Source organism: Ostrinia nubilalis, chromosome Z (genome assembly GCF_963855985.1).
Source record: "Ostrinia nubilalis chromosome Z, ilOstNubi1.1, whole genome shotgun sequence".
NCBI classification, from domain to species: Eukaryota; Metazoa; Arthropoda; class Insecta; order Lepidoptera; family Crambidae; genus Ostrinia; species Ostrinia nubilalis.
The window spans coordinates 24,797,857-24,823,363 of record NC_087119.1 but is presented as its reverse complement, the minus strand read 5'-3'; positions in this window follow the sequence as shown (position 1 = coordinate 24,823,363).

Sequence of the window (25,507 nt, the reverse complement as noted above, 5' to 3'; positions counted from 1 at the left end):
ATTCGGTCACCACGGTCTATATTGCCAGCAAAGTGCTGGTCGTCTCGCCCGACACGCTGCTCTCAACGACGCCATCAGACGCAAGAGACCTGATGGTCTCACTCTGGTTCCCTGGGAACGGGGACGGGCTTTAGTTTGGGACGCTACATGTGTCGATACTTTAGCCCCTTCCCACCTCAGGGAATCAGTTGCTAAAGCTGGGGCTGCAGCGGAGTCGGCTGAGTTAGCCAAACGGCGCAAATATGAGTCACTTTCTAATGATTACATATTTGCGCCTTTTGGTGTCGAGACCTTCGGATCTTGGGGACCGAATGATAAATTACTGTTTCGGACCATTTCCCCTAAATTAATTAAAATTTCGGAAAATCTAAATGCTGGCTCTTTCCTTGCACAAGGCTTAGTATTGCCATTCAGCGAGGAAATGCAGCCAGCATCCCCGCCTTTTTGCCTCACGGACACACATTTATTTTTGAGTAAAATAAGTGTATATTTTTATATTTTTTTAGATTTAAGTTTGCCTTAGTTTAAAAAAAAACTGTTTATTGTAAATAAAGATATGTCAACAATATGGAATCATCTTTAAATATATCTGTAACAGTTTCAAAATCCGATGAATAATCCAATGCCGCTTAAAGCGTGAGAAATGTCTAAAGTTCTAACAGAATTGAAAGTTTTATTCAAATATTATACCTGTACTAGGGCACTATTTAAGTTGTGAGCCTTGACAACATAACGTGTTGTTAGACGACATCTGATACTTTTAATGAAAAGTTTGTCATTTTTGACTACAACCTTATTGAAAACTTTTTATCATTTGAGCACGTTTTGTATTATTAACATTGAATTGAAAATTATCTTGACTACAAAAACATGGAATTGACTTGCGGAAATTTTTGCGCGAAGATTTATTATGACTTACGACGTGGTTAATCAATACAAAACTGAAGCGGTCAGCTAAATTTCACTTTTGGTGATAATGATCAGTCCTTTACCATTGTAAAACGCCAGTTTAAGAAGTATAATATTGTATGTCATTGGCTCACCAGTGAACTTTGCGAAAGTCGTCCAAAATGACTAATAGTGGCGAAAAACATTGATGTTGTCAGAAAAATGGAAGAGAAACCTCGTCATGTGATATATCGTAGGATTGAAATAATCCTAGGCATTAATTCCACTAGCAGTAATAAAATATTGTATGACCATATTATGGTTAATAGGTTTTTTTCTCGTTGGATGTCACAAAGTTTTTCAAACGCTCAATAGGACGCTTGTGTCGTTTTGCCCTTGGAAATATTACATAAATACGTTTAAAAAGCTTTGAATGCCGTTTTTAAAATGGTGACAGTTGACGAATTAAGGATCTATGCATAATGATCCTGAAAATAAACTGCTATCGACTATGGAGGTGTTTTAACATGAACCAATTCCAACAAAAGTCCCATGCGCTCGGAACACTTTGAAACGTACGGTCGCTTATTTTTCCGAAATATCCGATTATATGACAGAAACGTCACCAGAGAAATTTAGAATGAATTTAATTTATTAATAGTAAACAGCCACTTTTTTTCCAAAAGTCTTTAGTTTAATAAGAGAAACTGACCAGCATAGTAGAATCGCCATTCGTGACGAAAATGTGAGTTTTTCCACGTCTCGTCAAACAACTGACTATTTGAACTCTCAAAATATAAAATAAACAGGTCCAACGCTACAAAATTCTTGCTTGGAATCTAAACACTTCATTTGGGACCCATATATTAAAATTAAATGAGTGAAAAGCGATTTACGAGTATATAGACAGAAGCAACTGTCGGTGCGGTCAAAAACCATGCTTTGGCGGTGCCTCAAGCTGAGTGGAAAAAATGGTATGAAAAGTGTTTCGGACACATTAAAAAGTACATAAATAATGAAAGACAATACCAATAAACGCAATCAATACCATTTTAATAATAAACTACTTTGTTTTCATAGTTAGGCTCACAACTTAAATAGTGTCCCACGTATAATGTATCGATGGAACCAAAATGATGTCCTCTCGGATGACTAATGTTTGGCGAAAAAACGTTTCCCAAATTATCACATCGCAAACAACGTTTCGCAAATTTTCATTTGGCAAAACAACTTATTGCAAACTTTTAATTCGCAAATGTCGTTTTTGGCATTATTGTTTAGCAAATTATTGTTTGGCAAAGTATGTTTTGCCAAATGTTTCATTTGGCAAAAATATTTCACGGTAAACTATTTACAAAATAATTTGATTGGTGCATAGAATGGAATACAAATTAGCTTGTGGTTATTATTTTGTTTAGTGGGTAGTTAATATAAAATTAGTTCTAAATTAATTTTCTTATTTCATTCTTTTTATCGAAATTTCCAAATGATTCATTAACAATAGAGGTGATTCTAGCGCTCGGCGGCCGCTGCCGCGGCACGCTTCGCTCGCCTTCGCGCATTAAGGGTCACTGTTCTAACCTAACCTAACCTACTATTTTCTCTGCAATACCTACTTTTTGCAACCATACTATTTTCTGCAATTCTTTGTTTTACATAAAATTCTTGTGAAAACCATGATCATGTGCCTTATGCTTTGATTTGTGGGTAACGGTGGGTAAGTATGTGAAGTGTCAATTTGACCAAACAAATTATTTGGGATATAATATTTGGCAAAATAAAACATTTGCTATATAAACATTTGCCAAGTAAAATTTTGCCAAATGATAATTTGACCAAATGAATTAGTTGCGAAAAGTACAGTTGCTAAAAGTTAATTTGGGAAATGAAACTTTGGCGATAAGTTGTTTGCGAAGTGAAATTTGGCGAAAAGTAATTTGGCCAAACGGAAGGATACCTGTCCTCTCAGCTTGGTGAAGGGTATACCGTGCCATGAGGCTGGTTCTCAGGGAAAACCCAGGATCGGGGGAGCGTTCCAAGCAATTTAAAGAACATTTCATAGGTGGTAAATAATATTAAAATGGAATATTTTGATATAATATAATACCTTTGTTGCTGGCAGTTTGGCCAGCAATCCTTTTTTGATATTATTTATGGTTTTTTACTTTTTTTTAATACTGTTTTAAATTTTGAAGTTGCTTTGACTGGCTCTTGTGTTAATGTCTTGAGCAATATTACTGTTTTGGCCCTATTTTGGAGTGTTTCCTTGCTTCTTGCATAAGATCACCACCGGCAGGCCTATCTGTATACAGTCCACTCCATCATCTTTTAACAACCTTTCCATTCAAAGACCGAATATTTTTAAATCGATAATATTATCGAGAATTGTTAACAGCCAAGTAGCCATGGAGATAGAAGTTTTATAAGTCACGTGTTAGATATTAAGGGTGGAAAGTAAACATAGGATTCATGTTATTTATTTACGTGCAAAATGTAAGTAAGTATATTATTATCATAAAAGTTGAACACCGAGCTATTTCCAAAACCCGTCCATTGTTATAATACATTTTGGCTGTGACAACTACAATACAAAACATCTCCCACATCAATGTGCATACATTAATGTAATACAATAAATAGTAACTTAGAGGTTATGATAACAATATTGCTATCATTAAATTTATGGGATCTGTTCGCCAGAAATCATTATTCTTACAATCATTTCGAACCTAGAAAGTATTTTTTCGGCACAGTTGCTCTCTAAGGCAAACGATGTATGGAGAACAAACACTGTCATTATAAGTTACCTACCTATATGAATAATTATGGCACCAATTAATTATGGTGCTATTGTTTATTACGATTTAAAACAGGATACAATAATTAGTTATAATCTTTCCATCAAAGAAACATTCTAAAAAAGTAATAAAAGAAAAGTATTAAATAAACTGGAATGTTCTTTCGGCATGCACCTCGACTAACCCGACAGTTAAAACCACTCTATTACGGGATAGAATATCAATCTACAACAATTTCCAATCACAGACCAAAGCTTGTGGCAGACCGGCTTGGTGAATTCACAGCATACTTAGGTAGATAGTTTGTAGTCTGCCCCTATTGATTTATTTCTGTTTGATGTTGTCGTTGGGGTAGCTAAATTAAATACACAGTACTGAGGCTGGGTTATACCACCTTACTGTAATAAACGTCAAAAGTCTGTCAAACTCCATACAAAAAACACCGGTTATTGTTATAGTTACGGTTGAAATACGGTGGTGCAACTCAGCCTTAATTCACAGACTTTCATTTCTTCAAAGGGCTTTTGAGAAAATTGCAATGACTGTTCGTAATGAAATTGGAAACTAAGTCCAATAAATTGATTCCTAAAAGCTAGGATTATTACATTAATGGAAAAATATGAAAAGATCTCGTTTATTGGATTTTGTATGGTATCTGATGAAACGACCCACGATGATTAAAATGTATTTTCTGTAATATTTTTATCAACTAATTTACTAAGAAAACTTTCCTTAGGTCTTCTCTTTGCCATTAGCAATTACTAAGAAGCAATATAATTTGACTAAATTAAATTATTGGTTTTTCCCCATGATTGATTCACATCACTGAATAATTTTTGATTGCTTGGAATAAAAAGTATTTACGAGCAGTTATATGGGGTACTGTCAAAGTATTTAAGTAATTTACAAAGAAATCTGTCCTTAGGTCGCCCTCTCTTTGCTACTTAGAAGCAATTTAATTTGACTAAATTAAAATTATTGGTTTTTCCCAATGATTGCTCTATCACTGATTAATTTTTGATTGCTTGGAATAAAAAGTATCTACGCAGCAGTTATATGGGATTCTATCGAATTATTTAGTCCTACCTCAATTCAATACTAATGTTAGGTGTATAGGTTTTTTTTTCGTATAAAAGAGCTATGCATCTTAAACTAAATGTTTTTAACTGAAAATTGAAATCATGAGGGAATTTGACTCATGGCCTTTCGCTTGCCAGGCAGCTGTTTATTTAACATAACAGACAGAGAAGTCACCCGACAAGAGAAATGTGGAGTTTCTTTTCCCCGACGAGGCAGTCAATTTAACAAGTTTTATAACATGTTATTTTTTTAACACAGTGACCAAAGTTTTCCAAAAAAGGATGCTTACAGTTAAATACTGACCAATACTGAAATAATAAAAAAGAAAGGAATTACACAAGAGCACACACAGTTACAGTGATACAAGACAGTGAATCACAGAAAATCTTAAATCACTGTAAACTGTTATGAACCTGTTCTACCGAGCCGTACTCACCGCCCTTAGCCCAAACATTCCACTGAGGGTGATGGCCCCTCATGACATTGGCGAAGGAATCGGGGGAACGCAGCTTCAATGAAAGGACGGTCAAGGCCAAGGGCGGGCAAAATTCAAGTTCGAAGGGTGGCGTCGTTTCCATCCCAACACGTGGTTTTAGACAGCTGACGCATCATTTTTTGGGAAATTTCTATGAAAAACAGGGTTTTTAGTGTTTTAGCATGAACAGGAAGGTTTGTAAGCATTTGTGGTTTGGATTTATGTTTGTAAATCTACGCAAAAAAATATTGGATGGTTTTGATAACACTGTTAAAGTTAAAGTTTGTAAAAGATATCGATTAAAGCATTAATAAGGCTTTATTGATATGATATCGAAGGTGAAGCCATGGCTGTTGAAGCTAGTTATAAATGCAGCATGGAGCTAAAGCTGCTTGCAGTCGAGCTCCTTTGCTGCGGCAATGTGACCGGTAAACAAGTTTTCGCAGAGAACACGTCTTACAATCGTAGCAGAATGCCCCATTCAAATTCAAATTAAGTCGAATTACTGGCATTGTGTGTGAATAAAGATGATAAAACGAATCAGAAATAACACAAAAAGAATCTACATAATCTTCAGCCATTTTCTTAAGATCACAATACAAGTAAAATATGAACTAAAAGAAGTCAGGTCTTGAAGTTAAATTCAGTCGTTTTGAATAACCAGCCCAACGCTACGAACATCATTAAGAAATTAGTCCTTAAAAAAATCAATTCACTATGTCCATTACACGGCTATTATGTTGACTTGTTTAGTCAATAAATGTCATTTGTGGGGTATAAAAAGGGCACGATTCAGTATGCTACGAAAGGCGCTTGATATAGTTTTGTATGACTTAGGTAAATGTGCATTTTAAATTATTTAATAGCATCATCACCTACCCTCAAAGCAAATCATAAATTCGCAGATGTAATCGGATTAGTTTTTCTACAGCTCAAACTCTCCTACGGAAAATTTCTCCACGTGCAAGGGATCAAAATCAACGAAAAACAAATAATAAAATATAAGCCCAAACAACTCAGACAGATGGTTACCATGGCAACACTTAAACAGGGAGGAGGGGGGGCAGCATCGATTGATGAGAGGGCCCTGAGAAGGGAGGCTGCGCGTCCAAACTGTAAAGCCTCCGCCCACGGAGAGACGAGCGATATGCTATCATGGAATTGATAAATTTGAGAGAGTCCGTGATTATGCATGTAAAAACCCTGACCTATGTGAAAGGGGGTTTTCTACAACAAAAATATAATGTATTGTTGTACGGGAGCAACATCGATTTCGCAAAAAAAAAATTCTGCATTCTAACAAAAGTTACACCCCAGTTGAACACTGTTTTAAAGTGACGTTAAGGAAATGAATATTTACAATAAGGATTTACTGATCCTTAAAAATACTTTGTGTTTTATTCAACTGTATAAAGTAACTGCAAAAAAAAATTCTTTCAGCGAAATTCGAAATCTTTCGCTTCTCTGATCAGTGGCCACGAACATTTTATTTTCCAAGCCGCACGTACACATCTATTACGTGTACGAACGTGTCGCCCCCTCGCGTCGCACTCACACCAGTATGACGGAGGGTTTGTTACTCGTGTACCACCTTTGTATAGCAGATCAAGCTTCACCTTTGTATAGTAACACTGTGGCATCTTACCTGGTTGTAATACGGGCGATTTTACTACAAAAATGTATAAGCCGACGTGCTGTCTTCTATACGAGCTCATCAGACTGAACATTACTGTAGAAATATCAACCCTATTACTTCTCCATAAGATGTCATAGTGAAGTTTGAAGTGCCGTCGTCTGCACCGAGACTGTCTACGGAGAGGATTATTTATCATATTTTCAAGGAGATTAATATAAACGTTTGTGCTTGAAACGTCTTCATCGTTGTATCAAGCGAATCATAAACTAAAGATTAGAATCTGGGTAAAAGCTAAGCTATTTTCTGCAGGTATTCAAGAGTTGCGAAACTTTATGCCACGGCTCTTTAAAGAAAAGTTTGTCTTTTAAACTCAATGTTATAAATGAAATTGGAAAATAAATTAAACTAATTTAGAGCGTGATTCAACACTGGTGAACTGATTTTCGAAATCCCTTTAAAATTAAAGGAATAAAATGATACTAGCTACAAGTTGGTGAATCACCACTGTCTGCCGGTTAATATAAATAAATAGAAATAGTAGTAGTAGGTACATTCGATTCAGGAGCAGTTCACTGAATTTACCATGCATTCTTGTATGGTGTATCATAAGAATGGGTATACAGGATTGCGTGGTATATTAAACAAGGTAGTGACGTGCTAATATCTAGACTTACATATTAAGGTACTAGTAGAAATGACTCGCATACATAAATTTGAATAACTTGGATTGACCAGTCCCCGAAAGCAGCGCCTGTTCACAGACATGACGAGTGAACCAGCCATCGCTTCACTCGACCATATTAGAGGGAATGTAACGGGAATGTATCAAATTTTATGTCGACTTTTGGGAGAAAAACAATCGGATAACACGGAAAAAATACTGGATCGTGATGAAAAAATTAGATGGTTTATACGGAACCCTCGGTGTACGAATTTTCCTTCACTTGTGCTCTAAAAACTTCCTTATTGCCTGTCTCGATTCTACTATTACCTATCTATTTTAGGTGTACGGGAAAAAGGTACCATAAACTACTTTACCCCAGATGGTTTCAATTTCCAACAGTAAAAAATACATTATACCTTGTTTACAGTTTATTTTTCGGCTGTGCTCTAAAATTTTCCACTAAGATGCGAAAACATATTTTCAAGTAAACGTCATTATTTAATTAATTTTGTTTACCAAAAAGTCGAACAAATTATATGGAAAGTTTATTTGATGTATCAAAAAGAAAGAAGACCTAGTTATTCAAATTAATTGATTGCATCATTCAAAATGAGAATCAAGTACTTATCGATAATAATTTATTACTTATTGAAGTGATTCTATGAAAAAGTAATTTGAATATCAATCATGCTTTCAATCAATTCGATCTCTTATGAGCTTAGAAATAAATACTCTTTCAATACAAAATCATATTGAATTAAATTTGAGACGTCTGACGACGTAATGAGTGCCCTTAATGTGTAGAGGAGACTTGCCGGTCGTCTGGGCAACGAGTAAGGAGATTAATTTAGAGTATTTATTGAAAAAACTTTTTTTAACGATAAGATTATATTTGAGAAATCATGTTTATGATAGGCTTCTCATGGCGTGGGTTGGCTGAGTAACATGGTGTAGGTAGCTTGGAAAAAACCTTCGAGTTTTCCTTATACCAAGTCGGCGGTGTAAATGTGCGTATCTTTGTCATATATTATGTTCATGCTAATTTTGCTGATTAAAAGATTAAGAGTTATTTGACATGACTTAATAGAATCTCCAATATTTTGACCAATGTGGAAGTAATGACACAAAGTTCGTGTTATTAAAGTACCTTTTTGAGTGTTGTTAGGGTACAAAATTCATACTCTTTATGGTATGTACTATATCAACATCACAATATGACAAAAGAATCCGAGGACGAACATTATGTACGTTGTTCATACATGAAATAGAATGAACGAAGACTGAAAAGTAAATTAACATTCATTAATTCAGCAGAACCCTCGGAATGTCCCCTGTGGCCTTTGTAAAAAGGGCCAGGTCGAGGTCAAGGCAGTGAGGCTACTCCGAAACGCTGTTTACTTAGTTTCTGGTCTATCTGTCACCGTCGCTCATGCTGGCATCTCGCTTTGCATGAGAAGGATGGCAACATTCGAAACTGCGGATAATGTTTTTCAGAGTAACCCCGCAGGTCTAGGTCGTCACGTGCCGCTGGATTCTCCTGGCTGGGCGCCAAGCATGCTCAAGTTGAGGCTTGTTGTACAACCAGCCCATTCATAACTGCGGTTGGTGAGAGTTGAATACTTAAGTTCACTCTGGTACTAATAAGTTTCAGATAGGCAAATGAACAAAATTAAATACAGATTGGGGTGCGGATGTAAAACCCAAATTCGGGCGTCGCAGGACAGGTCATTATAAAACTCTGTGGGAAAAGTCTTTTTCCAGTAGTGGAGTCCTTTGACTTTCTATGGGACTTTAAATAACAATGATCTAATAAAAAGCTTTCTTTTATCAAAAGGTCCAAGTAATGCCTGAGGGTTTAGGATATTTTGTACTCAAAATTTTATGTCAAAATTATAAAGAAAATTGAGAGATATTGTGAACTTTAGAGCCCAAGCGCCTACTCCCTTGAAGTCTTCAGTGGTCATTTTAAAGGGGCCAGGATGAAGAGGTCGAGACAGGTCTAGGCCGTCACATGTCGCTGGATTCTCCTGGCTCGGTGCCAAGCAGCATGCTCAAGTTAAGACTTGTTGTACGATTGTATTGTATGGGCTGATTAGCCCGTTCATAACTACGTTTGGTGAAAGTTGAGTAGGTACTTAAGGCCACTCTGGTACAGTTTCAGATGGGCAAGTGACGGGTGCGGATGCAATCCAAATTCGGGCGTCGCAGGACAGGTCATTATAAAACTCTGTGGGAAAAGTATTTTTCCAGTAGTGGAGTCCTTTGACTTTGATGAGACTTTATCCGTTGATCTGATAAATAAATATCCGTTATCAGGAGGCGCATGTAATTAATCCTACTCTTATTTTAAAAAAAAGCTGCTTAAAGTTAAATTGAATGTTTTGTTTAACGGTTTTTATCGTCTAAATCATCTATCTACCTACATAATTTTTAATCGGTTACATAAAAGAGGAAATTCCTATTCAGTACTGAGATTTTACTATGTTTCGTAGAATGATCTCATAAGATAAAATCTCATATTCATAAAGATGATTGAATGAAACCATTGCGTAAAACCTCAATGAAAACGGCCAGGCTACGTAGAGGTCGAGGATGTACCATCTAGGTCGCCACGTGCCGCTGGATTCTCCTGGCTCGGCGCCAAGCGGTGCTGAAGTTGCCAAGTTTGTAGTACAACCGGCCCATTCATAACTGCGGTTGGTGAGGGTTGAATACTTAGGCATTATCACTACGCGGTTAGCCGCAAGCAGTTGCATATTAAACTGGAAAAGCGGCTAATACGGTCTGGATTTGCAATTGCAAAATGTCGGCCGTTTGGTGTAGTGGTTCGAAGAGAGGTCCCGGGTTCGATTCCCGGCCGGGCAGAAAGTGAAATGATGAATTTTAATTTCTGTGACGGGTCTGGGTGTTACAATGTATGTATTAAAAAAATATTTACGTATGTTTATATCCGTTGTCTAGTACCCATAGTACAAGCTTTGCTTAGTTTGGGACTAGAAGCGTGGACAGACAGACATATCGAAACTATAAGGGTTCCTTGTCTCCTGACAAGACTACGGAACCCTAAAAAGTGAATACACAGTTTGTTATGTCGAAAAGTTTCGTGTTAGCTTTTCTCCTACACACGAGGCTCACACGTAGGTTTTATACCTAATTAAATCCACAACAGACGTCAAAATTGGATTTATAATTAAATATTTGCATATAAGTGCATTACATTTGTGTAGTTTTGGTCCATTAAAAGCTATTAGTATGGGCGAAGAAATAATATTTGTCAATCGCAAAGGCGGCTTAGTTTTATTATACGGCGACAGACAATTTTACCGTAACAAATCATTTAAAAACGGTTTTGTATATGGGTTTGTAATAATAAGAAATCAGAAGGGTGTCGCGGCACTATTACCCAAACATTTTCGACTACCAATCATTGTGAAATAGTTTTCCTAAATATTTTTGTTTATTTCCACATTTATTTGTTTTCAGGACACTGCAATTTTGAAAGAAAAATAACATTCGTGTGCTCTTGAAATATGTAAAAATGATATAGACAAGCAAGTTTCATTAATGAAACAAGAGGCAGCCGATACCTTAGAACCAATGAAAACTATTTATGACGATCACAACACCCTTAAAAGAGACTGGCTTGGAGATCATCTCAAAAATACCACAATATTGTATTTTAAAAACCTCTTTGTTCAACAATCGAAAAAGAGCCCTTAACGTGTCCAAACTTGCTTTTAAGTCCTATTGACGTAGAGATGTTGCAGGCAATTCACAGAACAGCGAGCGTTTGTAAACTGACGACGCCGTTTGTAAAATGCGGAATCATACAATTTGCCTGCGACAGAGATACCACAAATATTTGAAAATATTATCTTGGGTGATTGATTATAGCGAAAACGATATGATAGCCGTTGTCGAGCATTTTAGAAAGATAAAGTGACAAAATTACTATTGGTGGACTAAAAAAAGATCAGATTGATATTAATAAATACATTCAAACAGGAGGTCTTCCAAAAGAACTAGAAATCTTTAATGGTGCTAAAGTTATGTTGAGGTCTAACACAGTCTAACACTGATGTTGCTAAAGGACTTAAGTATGAATCGAGCGGTAGGCCACATCACTGAAATCATGTGGCCATATTGCAGACATGCTCAACTATAGGATATACCATCGGTTCGCATAGACTTTGGTAATGACGGCGTTCACATAATAGAGCCTAAATCAGTTCAATTCCCAGCTAAAAATCACGCCACAGTTGAAAGAAGAATGCTTCCGATTGTTTTGTCTTGGGCTTCGACAGTTCACCAAATGTAGGGGACTACTGCAGATCATGCTGTTATTTATCTTGGCCCCAAATTGTTGGCTGCTAGTCAAGCTTACGTAGCGAGCCGAGTCAAGTCATTAGAAGGTCTTCAAATCGAAGAATTAGACTGCTTAAAGCTAGCATCGAAGAAACCTTGTAATGTCTATGCCTTAACTGTAATGAATCGAATGAGAAACATTACGTAAACTGATCTTAGTCTAATGTGAATCATAATTTTACCATAACCTACAAATCCTATTAATAAAAGGGGAATTATAAAACGAGCGACTAAAAAAAAACTTTGCGACTGATGATGGCATACTGTTTTAATACCTTGAGCGGTATGAATTTGAGTAAGCGAAAAATTAACCAAACTAACGACGAATATTGATCAATAATAAAATCCAGAACGAGCTTACAAAATGTGGGTTTTGATTATTACATTTCAGACATAAAAATACTATCCGGGCGACTAAATTACTAAGTGAGCGACTAGAAATACAGAGAGGGCAACTTTAATATGAAGATACATTAGATTTTTCTAATTGAGGTTTTACTGAACGAACTACAAAAAAGTTAATTCTAAGCAAAGTTTTGTGAGCTGCTTTATTAATGATTATTGGTTACTGATATTATATTTGAGGTCTCATGTTTTTTATTTTGATACGCTTTATTAATGAAAACTACAGATTGTTACAGCGCGCGAAAACGAATGGGGGCGGGGCGACTGTCCCGAATTTTTAACAAAATATGTATGCAAACACGTTTTGGGTCTAGCAATTCGGCTCAAACTAACAACACCGCCACTGGAAGCAAAACTGATACCTATTGGACAAAAAAGAAAACGAGGCCGGCCCGCTAAGTCCAAGCCAGCACTTATCATACAGTGACGATGAGTATGGTAGAGCTCCTCAATCCTCATTGGTACCAATCAATGAACCTTATTAATAAGATTACTGTTTTTTGGGTTGACAGAAGCAACTTATTTTATTTTGTTTTTTTTTTTTGTTGATTCGATTTAAGAAGATGCAAAATTTCATTTTTCGTAATACATTGTTTCATTTGATTACCTACCCTTAAATTTTAATGATTTATTTTTTTCGCTACTAAAATAGTGTTCCGTCAAATATTTATTTCATAAGATCATTTTTTATTTAAATGTGGGCTCATAATACGCTGCTCATAATAGTATTTTTCAAAGTAGTTTTTGCATTCGAAACACTTCATTAAAGTTAAAAATACCGCTCAGTATAAAAAAATCATTTGCCAAATATTGAAAAAAATGCAGGACCTAACGTTGACACTCAATCAAATATTAGGTCGCTCAAATATTATGAAGCTTCTCATTTTGTATTTTAAGGAACTCAATTTTTTTTTTTGTAAGTTGCTGTTCTTTTGATTTTTCGTCACTCGCACTCAGTCGCTCACTTAGTAATTCTTTAGCCCACATTAATTATTTTTGACACTTACAACATAAATTTACAGTCACTCGTTTAAATACTACCCTTAATAAAAATACTCTAAAATCTAAATAAACCAACTCAAATAACACCTCTCGCGCGCTAAAACCAACCCATAAAAATTCAAGTGTATTTGTGAAGTGAAAGAAAAAAAGAAACGACCAAGCTTGGACCGTCCTGCGGAGTCTGCTATATCGAAGGTATCCCATCCCAATCCTATCCCAAATCTCCTACACCCCCTTTCTGTTTTTAAGTTATAACAAACTTTTATTGGTTCCTAGGTATTATGTTTATTTATTTAACTATACAAGTACGGTCCTCGTGAAGTTAAAAACTACTTATTAATCTTCTCCAATTTGAATTTTAATGTTTTATAACAAAACTCCTCCAAAACAGCATTCAAATCGGCATTCTTCTTGATATGACAAAAGCGTACGATAAAGTCCTTTACGAAATTCTTATGAAAAAGTTGTACGGTATCGGTGTGAGAGGGTTAACTCTTAAATGGTTCAACTCATATTTAACGAATCGCCAACAATAAGTATGTAGAAATCGAACATTTTGATAATCAAACAAAAACAATAAACACCATGGTCTATTCCATTGCAAATGAATCAATCTATACCCCAGGGCAGCGTGATCGGATGTTTGCTATTTTATATAAACGATCTACCTAAAAACATTGACGAAAAGTGCGTATTATTTGCTGACGACATATCTCTTTTGACCTCTTGCACAACCGCTTTAGACCTTGACGCCAAACTTTATGACATGTTAAATAATGTAGAAAATTGGATGAAGGATCATAACTTGCAAATTAATTTAAAAAAAAACTAAACTCATGCAATTTAGACCTTATCAAAAAAGGAATTGCCAATTAACTTTAATTATAAAGATTCGAAAATTGAAATGGTAAACACTTTCAACTTTTTAGGTTTGAATATTGACTCGCACATAAATTGGAAAGAACATGTAAAAAAACTGCATTCAAAATTATCATCTTTTATCTACGGACTAAAAGAGCTAAAAAAACAACTGATATAAAGACGGCCTTATCAGCTTACTACGCCTACGCATAGGGGTGGCTTCGCTACGGAATAATTATACTGTGGGGAAATAGTACCGAAGTAAACGACCTCTTTATCCTACAAAAGAAATGCATCCGAGTCATTGCAAACATCAAAGACCGCGTGAGTTGTGAACCTTACTTTAAGGAGTATAAAATACTAACATTAGCGTCGATATACATATTAGAGCAGTGTAAGTTCGTACGAAAGTATCCAAAGTTTACGACAAAAGTATAGATCAACCACATCGCCGATACGCTCCACGTGATAAACATAAACTGACTATCCCGGAATCTAAACTACATTTACATAGCCAGAGCCCAAACGTCATGTCGATTAAAATTTACAATCACTTGTCAGAAAATATAAAAGCAGAAATCAATGATAAAAAATTTGAACTCCTCCTAAAAAATTTGCTATTAGAAAAATGCTATTATAAATTGTAAGATTATTTTAAAGATAAACTTTGACATAGTGGTATCTACCCAATTTATACAAATTTTATAAATTTTTATTATTGACATTATGCAATTATTTTTAATTAATTTTTTTATTATCTTTGTTTAGACATGAATATTATTATTAAGTGTATGACTGTGTACTCAATATTGTATAATTTTAGCAAACTTCCACGTAAATTCTGTTATATTGAACATACCTATTATTATATAAAATATTGGCATTGTAAATTGACATCGTGAACTTGACATCTTTAAAATTATGACTTGAATGAATACTTCCAGTTAAAATTAAGATTTTTCAATATTTCTGAAATTATTAACACTAATATGCATGCCGAAATTAATAAATAAATGTTCGTAAAACACAATGTTGCTGTGCCCAAACCGGGTCTATGTTTGAGACTATACAATATATTGTTTATGACCTTACAACATAGAATGCAATAAAGATTTTGAATTTGAATTTAAACAGCTTGACTGATTCTTAGGGTGGGTTGCACCATCTTACTTTAACGGTTACTGAGCTCGAAATTTCAGTTAAACCACCGGTTAGGCAAAAATTGGGTTGGGTTAACCGCCCGATTTTGGCCGGTTAGTGTAATAGTTAATGTCAAATGAACTGTCAACTTCACGTGAATCTGAAAATTGTATGGAAAAGAAGAAACATCACATCCTTGCTCCGAGAAATACTCGAGGAAACTACTAGCTCTGAAGACCAAAGTGATGCTGAGAACATCTTCTATATACATAAAAGAAAGTCGTGTTAGTTACTCCACTTATAACTCAAGAACGGCTGAACCGATTTAGCTGAAAATTGTCAGGGAGGTAGTTTAGAGCCAGGAGAAGGACATAGGATACTTTTTATCCCGTTCGAAATTTAAAAAAAAAGTCTGCTTATTTATTGCCATTAAGGCGGAACAAAGTTCGCCGGGTCAGCTAGTTAATAATAGAAAAAGAAAAGTGTATTTACCTCGACCCGATCGTTTTTCCACAAGGGACGAACTTGGCGAGATTTCGAGTCTCAAAAAACTTGGTGGCTGACTGCACGATTGGAACGCTGCTGGTTAAAGCCTCGTAAGATGAAGTAAGTTACCCAAATTCTACCATACTAACTTACCTAGTTACTTATCTAATCACTATCGTGAGTTGGGTTACCTATTTAGGTACTTTCCTAATTACCGATTGTGTACCTTTAATTTCGAAATAAAGCAGTAACTCCAGTGTAGCAAGTACTCATCGCACTGGAGTTTTATGCTTGCGGCTCTTTTCAGAGATGCGTTGGCGATACGGCTGGTGTGCACAAAGCTACCGTATCACGCATCATATACAAAGTCAGTCGGGCTGTTGCTTATATGCGAGCGCAGTGGATTTGCATGCCACAGACCACGCAGGAGATGGCCAAAATGGCAACGGATTTTTATATTATAGCATTAGTGCATTTCCCAGAGTAGTCGGTGCAATTGATTGCACACATATACTAATAAAGTCTCCAGGTATTATAAGTTTCCAATCCAATGAGGCATGTTTATTAGGTATCAATTTGAAAAGATGTCTTATAGGTAATGGTAAGGATTGAGTGAAAGTAGGCGAAACATTTATAGGAACCGAAGAATACGTGCTTAAATACGTGCACGATTTTAAATATTTTGCGCGAATTGTCATAAAATAATGAGGCGAAACATTTATAGGAACCGAAGAATACGTGCTTAAATACGTGCACGATTTTAAATATTTTGCGCGAATTGTCATAAAATAATGAGTGACAGACGGCTATGTTAAGTATTGCCATATTTAAAAAATGGTTCCCGCAATGTTTTTGGGGTAAATTACGCCTTATTTCACTGGCAGCCCTTTTAACTAGAACAAAGATAATGAATACGCTGGTGCAACCCATTTTGTTGTAACCGTCATAGTCAGTGTTATTTTTACTGCTAAATTTGACAATAACTTTACCTTTAACCGCCAGTTTGGTGCAACCAACCCTTATGAAATTTTGTAATTATGTAACAGAATGAAATGGCAGTTTGGCCAGCAATCCTCTTTTGATAATTGTTTATGGTTTTTTACTTTTTTTTAATATTGTTTTTTAGTTTTTTGAAGTTGCTTTTGTACTCTCGTGTTCTAATGTATTGAGCAATATACCTACTGTTTTGGCCCTTTTTTGGTGTTTCCTTGCTTCTAGCATACCTATAATTACCACCGGCAGGCCTATCCATCTAATACAGTCCACTCCATCGTTTTTAACATTGTTAAGAAGAAGCTTCAATGAAAGCAATACAGGAAGTGTTTCCACAAGCTGTGATCAAAGGCTGCTTCTATCATCAGTGTGAAGAAAAGCTATGGAGTATAAAGTCGCCGACCACAAAGCAATAAAAGAATTGTAGCTTTGACAACGATGTTACCTTTTTTGCCATCTAATTTAATCAAAGACGGCTGGCATACATCTCAGACGAGATCCCGGTTGATGTTCCAGGTATGGAAAAATTTAAGACTACGTAGAGAGACAAAGAATGAAAATTTTATGACAAAACTGTCCATCTTCGGTGAAAGAATTCGCACGACAAGTTAACAGCCTTGAAGGGTGGCACTCAAAAATTTACCTTCTGCGACTGGGTGAAATTATTGTTAACATTCTACTGAGATGGTGTCTGTCAGTCGTCATTTTCAATTATTAATGTTATAAAACCTTTTCTTTCTTTAATCTTAAATTTTCTATTTTTTCTGACACAGAACACAACTCTGATCTCACATCAAGCTTTTATTTTTCATGATAAAAATTAAATATTTACAACAAACGTTATCAGCACGAATAGAAAATGTGAATCAGTGAGAATATTTGTGATAATTGTGTGAATTGTAATTATTTCGCGAGTTGGCAATATTTAAAAGAAATGCCTGGAGACTGAGATTCGTCCATACCCGGCCATACAGGTACGAGTAAGTCTTTGCATAAAGCTATTATTGACTGGTACTTAGAACAGAAGAAAGACGTCGAGGAGGAATACGACACGGCAGAATTTGACAGAGCCTATGCAGCACAGAAATCAGCAGAAGACCGTGAGAATCGACAACCCAAACGCCAATTCAAACTCCCACAATTGGAATTAGTGAAGTTCGATGGAAATATTAAAAATTGGCTGCCTTTTTGGGGTCAATTCATCAAAATTCATAGTTATAGTTCTATCGACAACGGTGACAAATTTTAGTACCTAGTTGCCGCCAACCCCAAGGGTACACCTGCGAGGGAATTGATTGATAGTTTTACTCCTTCTAGCGACAGCTACCCAATAGCCATTGAACACTTGAAGCAGCGATTTGGTCGTGAAGACCTTTTAATCAAAGTGAATATTCGTGAGTTGCTAAACCTTATTCTTTCACAGGCAAAACATGAATATGAGCTGCCACTCAGTTCGTTATACGATCGATTGACGACTCAGCTTAGGGCCTTGGAAACCATGGGACTTACCAGCGACAAGTACGCATTATTGTTGTTCCCTTTGGTTGAGTCAGCATTGCCGTCGGATACACTAAAGGTATGGGAGCGTTCGCGAACAGGTACTCTGGCATATCAGGGCGATAATTTAAATAATTTGCTTTTATTTCTGAAACACGAAGTAGACTGGTTAATCCGTCTTTTAATCTGTATACAGTTTGGTGTGAAATTACATACGTTTTGGAGAAACCATTGTGCAAAGGCCAATTTAAAACGGGCCAGACTGTGTAGAGGTCGAGGTCAGGTCTAGGTCATCGGGAATGCGCTGGATTCTGCTGGATCGATGCCAAGCGGCTGCAATAACGACAAGCTTGTTGCTTGTTGTACAACAACTCATTCACAACTGTGGAACGTGAAAGTTGAAGTTGAGTAGTAAGTACAGTTTCAGCGACTTTTCAGATAGGTATGTAGTTATTTGATACTATCTGTGCCCCGCGGTGTTACCCACGGTAAAACGTAGTCTATGTTAATCCAGGGTGTCGGCTAATTCCATACCTTTTATTAAAATCGCTCCAGCCGTGTAGACGTGAAGAAGTAATAAACATACACATTCACAAACTTTCGCATTTATAATCCCAATCCCAACTAATCCCAACTAATATTATAAATGCGAAAGTAACTCTGTCTGTCTGTCTGTCTGTCTGTCTGTTACGCTTTCCCGCTTACCTCGCAACCGATTTTGATGAAATTTGGCATAGAGATAGTTTGAGTCCCGGGAAAGAACATAGGATAGTTTTTATCCCGGTTTTTGAAACAGGGACGCGCGCGATAAAGTTTTTCTGTGACAGACAAAATTCCACGCGGGCGAAGCCGCGGGCGGAAAGCTAGTATTATAAATGCGAAAGTAACTCTGTCTGTCTGTCTGTCTGTCTGTCTGTTACGCTTTCCCGCTTAAACCTCGCAACCGATTTTGATGAAATTTGGCATAGAGATAGTTTGAGTCCCGGGAAAGAACATAGGATAGTTTTTATCCCGGTTTTTGAAACAGGGACGCGCGCGATAAAGTTTTTCTGTGACAGACAAAATTCCACGCGGGCGAAGCCGCGGGCGGAAAGCTAGTATTAGTATAATTCTAACAAATATACAGTGTGTCCGGGCTAGGCTATCAAGTAAAAGGGTCTGTTGCTGGCAGTTTGGCCAGCAATCCTTTTTTGATATTATTTATGGTTTTTTACTTTTTTTTAATATTGTTTTAGATTTTGAAGTTGCTTTTTCTACTCTCGTGTGTTCTAGATAAAATGTCTTGAGCAATATACTGTTTTGGCCCTATTTTGGAGTGTTTTCTTGCTTCTTGCATAAGATCACCACCGGCAGGCCTATCTCAAATATACAGTCCACTCCATCGCCCATTAACAGGGTCTAATGCCCGTTTTCACCATCAATCATTTTTTTATGGGAATGGTAACACATAACAGGATTTTTGTTTTAATAGGGGTCACTTAAAAAATAGGGATAGGCTTTAAAGGACACTAAATATCAGTAAATCTGAAAAAGTGTATTATATCGGAACTTTATGGGTCTGGTGAAAATTGGATTTAGTCTATTTACTTGCTGCATATGGTTAGAAGTGGTTTAATTTAACCGTCTAGGTTTATTGTAGTTAATGATCTTCATGAATTTTAACCGACTACAAAGACCATTGTGTGAGCCCCATATTAAAGTAGGCCAGGCTCTGTGCAGGTCTAGGTCATTTAGAATGCGCTGGATTCTGCTGGCACTGTGCCAAGCTCAAGTTCAGCTGTTGTACGGATGAGCACATCAAGCTGTTCACCGTGGCATCTTATTCAGTTGTATTAGGGGTGGTTTTGGAATAAAAATACAAAGTTTGATGTGATGTCGACGTACAACCAGCCCATTCACAACCGGCTCATCCGTAAGCTGCGGTTAGTGAGAATTGAATACTTTGTTGTTAACAAAATAAGTCCTTGCGGTAAATGGTGTGGCGCAGTTTAAGCGTCTTTTGGTGACAGTTGTTTTGGTAACGTGTCTGCATAAATTAAATGGAATAGAGTAAAATGTCGTACTTCTGATTGTACCTATTTTATTAGTTATTTTTTAAGGTACAGGAGGCAAACGAGCAGACGGATCACCAGATGGTAAGTGATTACTGTCGCCCATAGAAACCCGTAGCCCGTAATCCCGGGGGCGTTACAGGTAATTTGCCGGCCTTTAAGGTCTCGCAGTTGTGCTTCCTTGGAAGGAATAACGGGAAATGATATTAACATATTATTACGGATTTTGATAAATATAAAAACAATGGCATATTTGAGGGCTTAAAATGTATTGTTGCACAGATCAAGACTTATAGCAACAGTCAGAAAAAAATCTTGGGTCGGAATCCAAATCAAGCAGTAGTTTGGGTGCGATTGTGTGGTCCGTTTTAAAGGGGGGCATGCTCTAAAAGCGGGTCCAGGTCATTGACGTATGCCCTGGATTCTATTGGGTTCGTGCCAAATGGAGTGAACGGTGAACTCAAGTTCATACAACCGGTTCATTCACAAATGCCTGTTCATCCGTTTTATGGACGGAGGGGGATGAAGGGAAGCATACATTATTTAAAGACTGCGGTCGTGCAGGTCGTAAAACCTGACCGTTTCGAGAGGGGTTATTCAGTGCTTTTTGCAACATCGAGATCTATAAAAATGCATCTCCATTCAAATAAACAGTAACGAAGTCAAGGTCACTTAATATGAAGCAGTGAATTGTTGGTTTTTTAACTTTATTTTTGGAATAAAGCATAGCCGGATGCCCTAATTAAAATATTTTGTAACGGGTGTTGGTCTAAACCTCAAAATATTGCTTTTTTAAATGTGTATCATGTATCAGAAATAAGTATTTAGAACGCTTGTGTTCTCAGACCTAGGTCAGGCAGAAAAATTAGGATTTATTCAACAAAATTAACACGTATGTTTGGACAACTTAAATGTACCGTCCTGCCTTCAAACTGCAGATTCAGGTATTGATTTATGACTTACCACCCCCAGCCCATCCCCCCTTCCCCCACCTGCGATGGCTGCGATGGCCGCGGTGGGCGTTGCAACATGTCCGGGTTTATTATTTGTATAATAAGTGAAGTGCAGGGGTGATTCAAACTACGCAGCACGCATCTTTGTTAAAGACTTCCTAAATAATGCTCTGATAATACTTTTCTATGATCTGTGCATGTAAGTATGGACAGACGTGATAAGATGATGGAAGCAAAAAAGAGTTTCTCAAAAACTTAGACTGAATGGCGCGGTGGTGATGATTCGTCAAGCCAAAAGTCGCGGGCTCGATGCCCGTCCGATACGAGCCTCAATTTGTTTAGGTCTTTTCCATTTATTATGTACCTAATATGTAGGCTTACATTTTTATGAACAAAACAACTTGAAAAAATCGAACTGCCTTATCGGGAATCGAACCCACGACGAATCGATTCCCGCCTTATGCAGAGACGATTTTTTTAAGTTGTTAATTTATAAGTAATTTAGTTTGAGAAGCGACTCTTATCGCTAAGAAATGGCAATGCCAGATTTTGTATGGAAGGTGGCGTCTTTTTTTTTTTCGCGCGGCCATCGACCAAACTTTGTTTTTTGATTACAAAATAGTGTAATAAACCAAACTTACTATGACATGTATACCTCTAAACTCAGTCTGAACTGAGTTACGAGCATTAGAAGTTTGATGATTTTCATACTAGATTTGCTTTTTGTGCGCAAGTTTTGTGAGAAATTGCAACAAAATATTGCGCTATTTTTTTATTGCGCTGATTCTGCTCCATAATGATGTCTGGAGCTTTTAATGGATGATATTGTTTGTTTACACATACAATCTCACTATTTTGTTGCAATTTCTTACAAAACTTTGCGCGCAAAAAGAAAATCTAGTATGAAAATCATCAAACTTCTAATGCTCGTAACTCAGTTCAGACTGAGTTTAGAGGTATACAAGTCATAGTAAGTTTGGTTTATTACACTATTTTGTAATCAAAAAACAAAGTTTGGTCGATGGCCGCGCGAAAAAAAAAAGACGCCAATTTCCGGCATTGTCTTTTTAATAACAATTATAAAAAATAAGAATTTCAGTATGCCAATAAGTACAATGTTGGTTTACGCACAAGATTTTGAGCATTGGCAAGGAGCAAATTTAAAAGAATCTACTTATAAATGGTTTGGACGCGAAGGCTAGGGTTGCTACACAGAGTCAGCATCGTCGGTTCGGCTGTGTAAAGCTACTCTGTCTTTCTATCGTGATTGAGCCGAGAAACGATATAAAGATAGCCCCGTAGGAAAACTTGGGGGGGTATTAGGTTAGATACCTAAGTATTTTGTCGCAAAAAAGAATTTGGTTTGGAAGTCGTACTTTGTCTTTGTAACAAATTTCAAACCATATTGCTGGTTTGAAATTTGTTACAAAGGCAAAGACGACAGACAAAATATACACAATAAAGCCGTGAGAAATGTACGTATAGTGCATCGCTAACATGAGAACCCCGCTGGAGTCGGAAACGTTGTGCCAACGCGCGGCTCATTTTTCGCCGGGCGTTCCTCAGTACACACGGACCAGCCAGTATACCGAGTCCCCCAGACAGGGTGGAAACGTGCAGTAAGGTAGTAGGGCCCTCGGAGCTCCAATCCATCGCCCACAGGGCTCACCTAGGGATGGGAAGGTGGGGAATTAAGTTCTCCCGAGCCGCCATTTGCATCTGAGCGCATGGGGGCAACTCCCTGGTCCATCGCCTGGTCTTCTTCTGCAATGTAACCCTTTAGGAGAGGAATATCATTACACCTGATGTGCTCTTGCTCCTGAGCATTGTTTTTATGAAGCAAGGAGTCGTGGTACGAATGGGTTAGTACTTATAATCAAAGCCTAGTACTTGATCTAGGTTTAGCGCACCTCAAGGGTTTGAATGGCTCTTCAAACCCTTGATTTGTGCTAAACCTGGATCACCACATCATTAACAATGTGTGTCGGCTGAGTTTGATATGTAAATTAAAAAGACTTATGATAGGTACACGTTGTCGCTAGTTCGATCAACTTGCTACCGATTTGGATCCATTGGGAAAGGCTAACCAAACTAGCGGTTCATCTCCCAACGTCAAAATAGTTCCTTATTTAGAGATGTTCTGACACATTAGTGTGAGTTTATATCAAACGTCGTCGCTAGCGAGCGTGTCAAAAGATTCTATGAAGATTTTAGTTCTTGAAAGTATCCGCTAGAGACGCATCATCATATTGGACTGTATTTACACTCGATACAAATGAATTGAGCTCAAATTCATTGGGCTTGTGTCGTTTTATTGCGGAGTTCCTATGGCTACCTTCCAACTCCATCATCAGCTTAGCTCCACGTCATCATAATATTACATTATCACATGATTTACATCTTGCACTAAAATAGACACGCGATATGAACTTTAAATATTTTCTTCTGACACAATCATTGGTGTTATTTGAAAGCCCAATAAATATCCTTGAAGAAAAAAGTGTCCTCTTTAACAGATGGATAGCGATTAATCCCAACTTAACAGTTTTATAGCTATAAAATTGGCTCAAGCGTAACTACCTATTTTTTGAAGAAGTGACACTGTATCCTTTTAAGAAAGAATAATAAGACGTTACATTTGCCACACTCCGATGCATTCCTAATAGGTATGCATTTTAAAGCATTCACCTTATTCACCTTAGCGAGGCATAGAGCAGGGCTCTTTTTAATTAATAGGTAACCTAAATAGCGCGACCTGCGAGCTGAAATCAATACAATCCCAGTTCCTGGAAAGCCTGTTAGTGCTTTGTTCTCGCTGGCCAATGAGAAGCCGCGATGGCGTCGGGTCACGTAGAGGCCGACCAATCACAGCGCTCGCAGCGCATTGACGTCAGAGGGCTATGAATAGAATTCAGCTAAAACTAGGTTGTGTGTGGGTTTTCATGACATTGTCTTTCCTTGATGGAATAATAAATAATATGAGTTTATATTGTTGGTGCTTATTATTTAGTCATGTACGAGTATATAATAATATATTTGATAATTAACGTAGTGATTGCCAAATTAACAGTATTATTACTATGTGTGGAAGAAGAAAAAGCCTTTGTAATTGCAATAAGTGCGATTTTACAGAAAAACAATTTTGTTATTAATCGGATGAGTAATCCACTGCTATAAATTATAACAAGTCTAATGCAATGCGATCTAGAACACTAAATAGGAAGATATTACTTGTAATAACAAAAAAACACATACATTTCTCCACCTGAAACTCAAACAGAGTCTATATCTCTATAACTCTCCTTTCCACATAGGGTTGCCAGGTCCAAAAACACAAAAGCCGGACTCTGTGCTTCATTTGGCCGGACATTTTACCCTAAAAGCCGGACATGTGCAATTAGTGTCATTAGCTCACGAGTGAGTAACTGAGTACTATCATAATCGGTTGCCCAACATGCTGATGCGTGCGCTTCATATTATTCTGTGGCTCGACTTTCGCCTGGCGCGGCAGCCAAATAAAAAGCCTAACAAAAGCCGGACAGGCCGGACAAGACAATGTTTGGCTGGACAAGATCGTAAAAAGTCAAACTGGCAACCCTATTTCCACAGCTAAGCAAATCTGGGCTTCTTGCCATGAATTTTTAATTTTGCATAAATTAATCCGCTTTTAAAACAATTTGCGAGGTGTCGTGGCGACAAAGAATACATCTCGGCCGCGCCACTATATTTAGTTTCTCTTAAACTATAACTAGCGGCCGCCCGCGACTTCGTACGCGTGGATTCCGTTTTACCCCCTTAGGGGTGGAGTTTCGTAAAATCCTTTCTTAGCGGATGCCCACGTCATAACATCTACCAAATTTCAGCATGCCAAATTTCAGCCTGATCCGTCCAGACTCCAGTGGTTTAGGCTGTGCGTTGATAGAATCACTATGTCAGTCAGTCAGTCAGTCACTCACCTTTTTTGCGACTGTGGGCTAAAAACGACATTAATTTATGGACCATTATTCTGCCTTTCATAGCGATTGCTTTAGTGGCGTGGCTACGAAGTATAACACATTTCTAGCCCCTCAACTTTACTAACTTACTTTACAATAAAGGTAAGTACGGCGTAGGTGTATCGACTTAATAGGCTTTCTTCATTACCACCTACACACTCTAAGATGGAAAAGTACGAGAACTTTCTAAAAATATATCCTAATCCTTTAACAGCCCA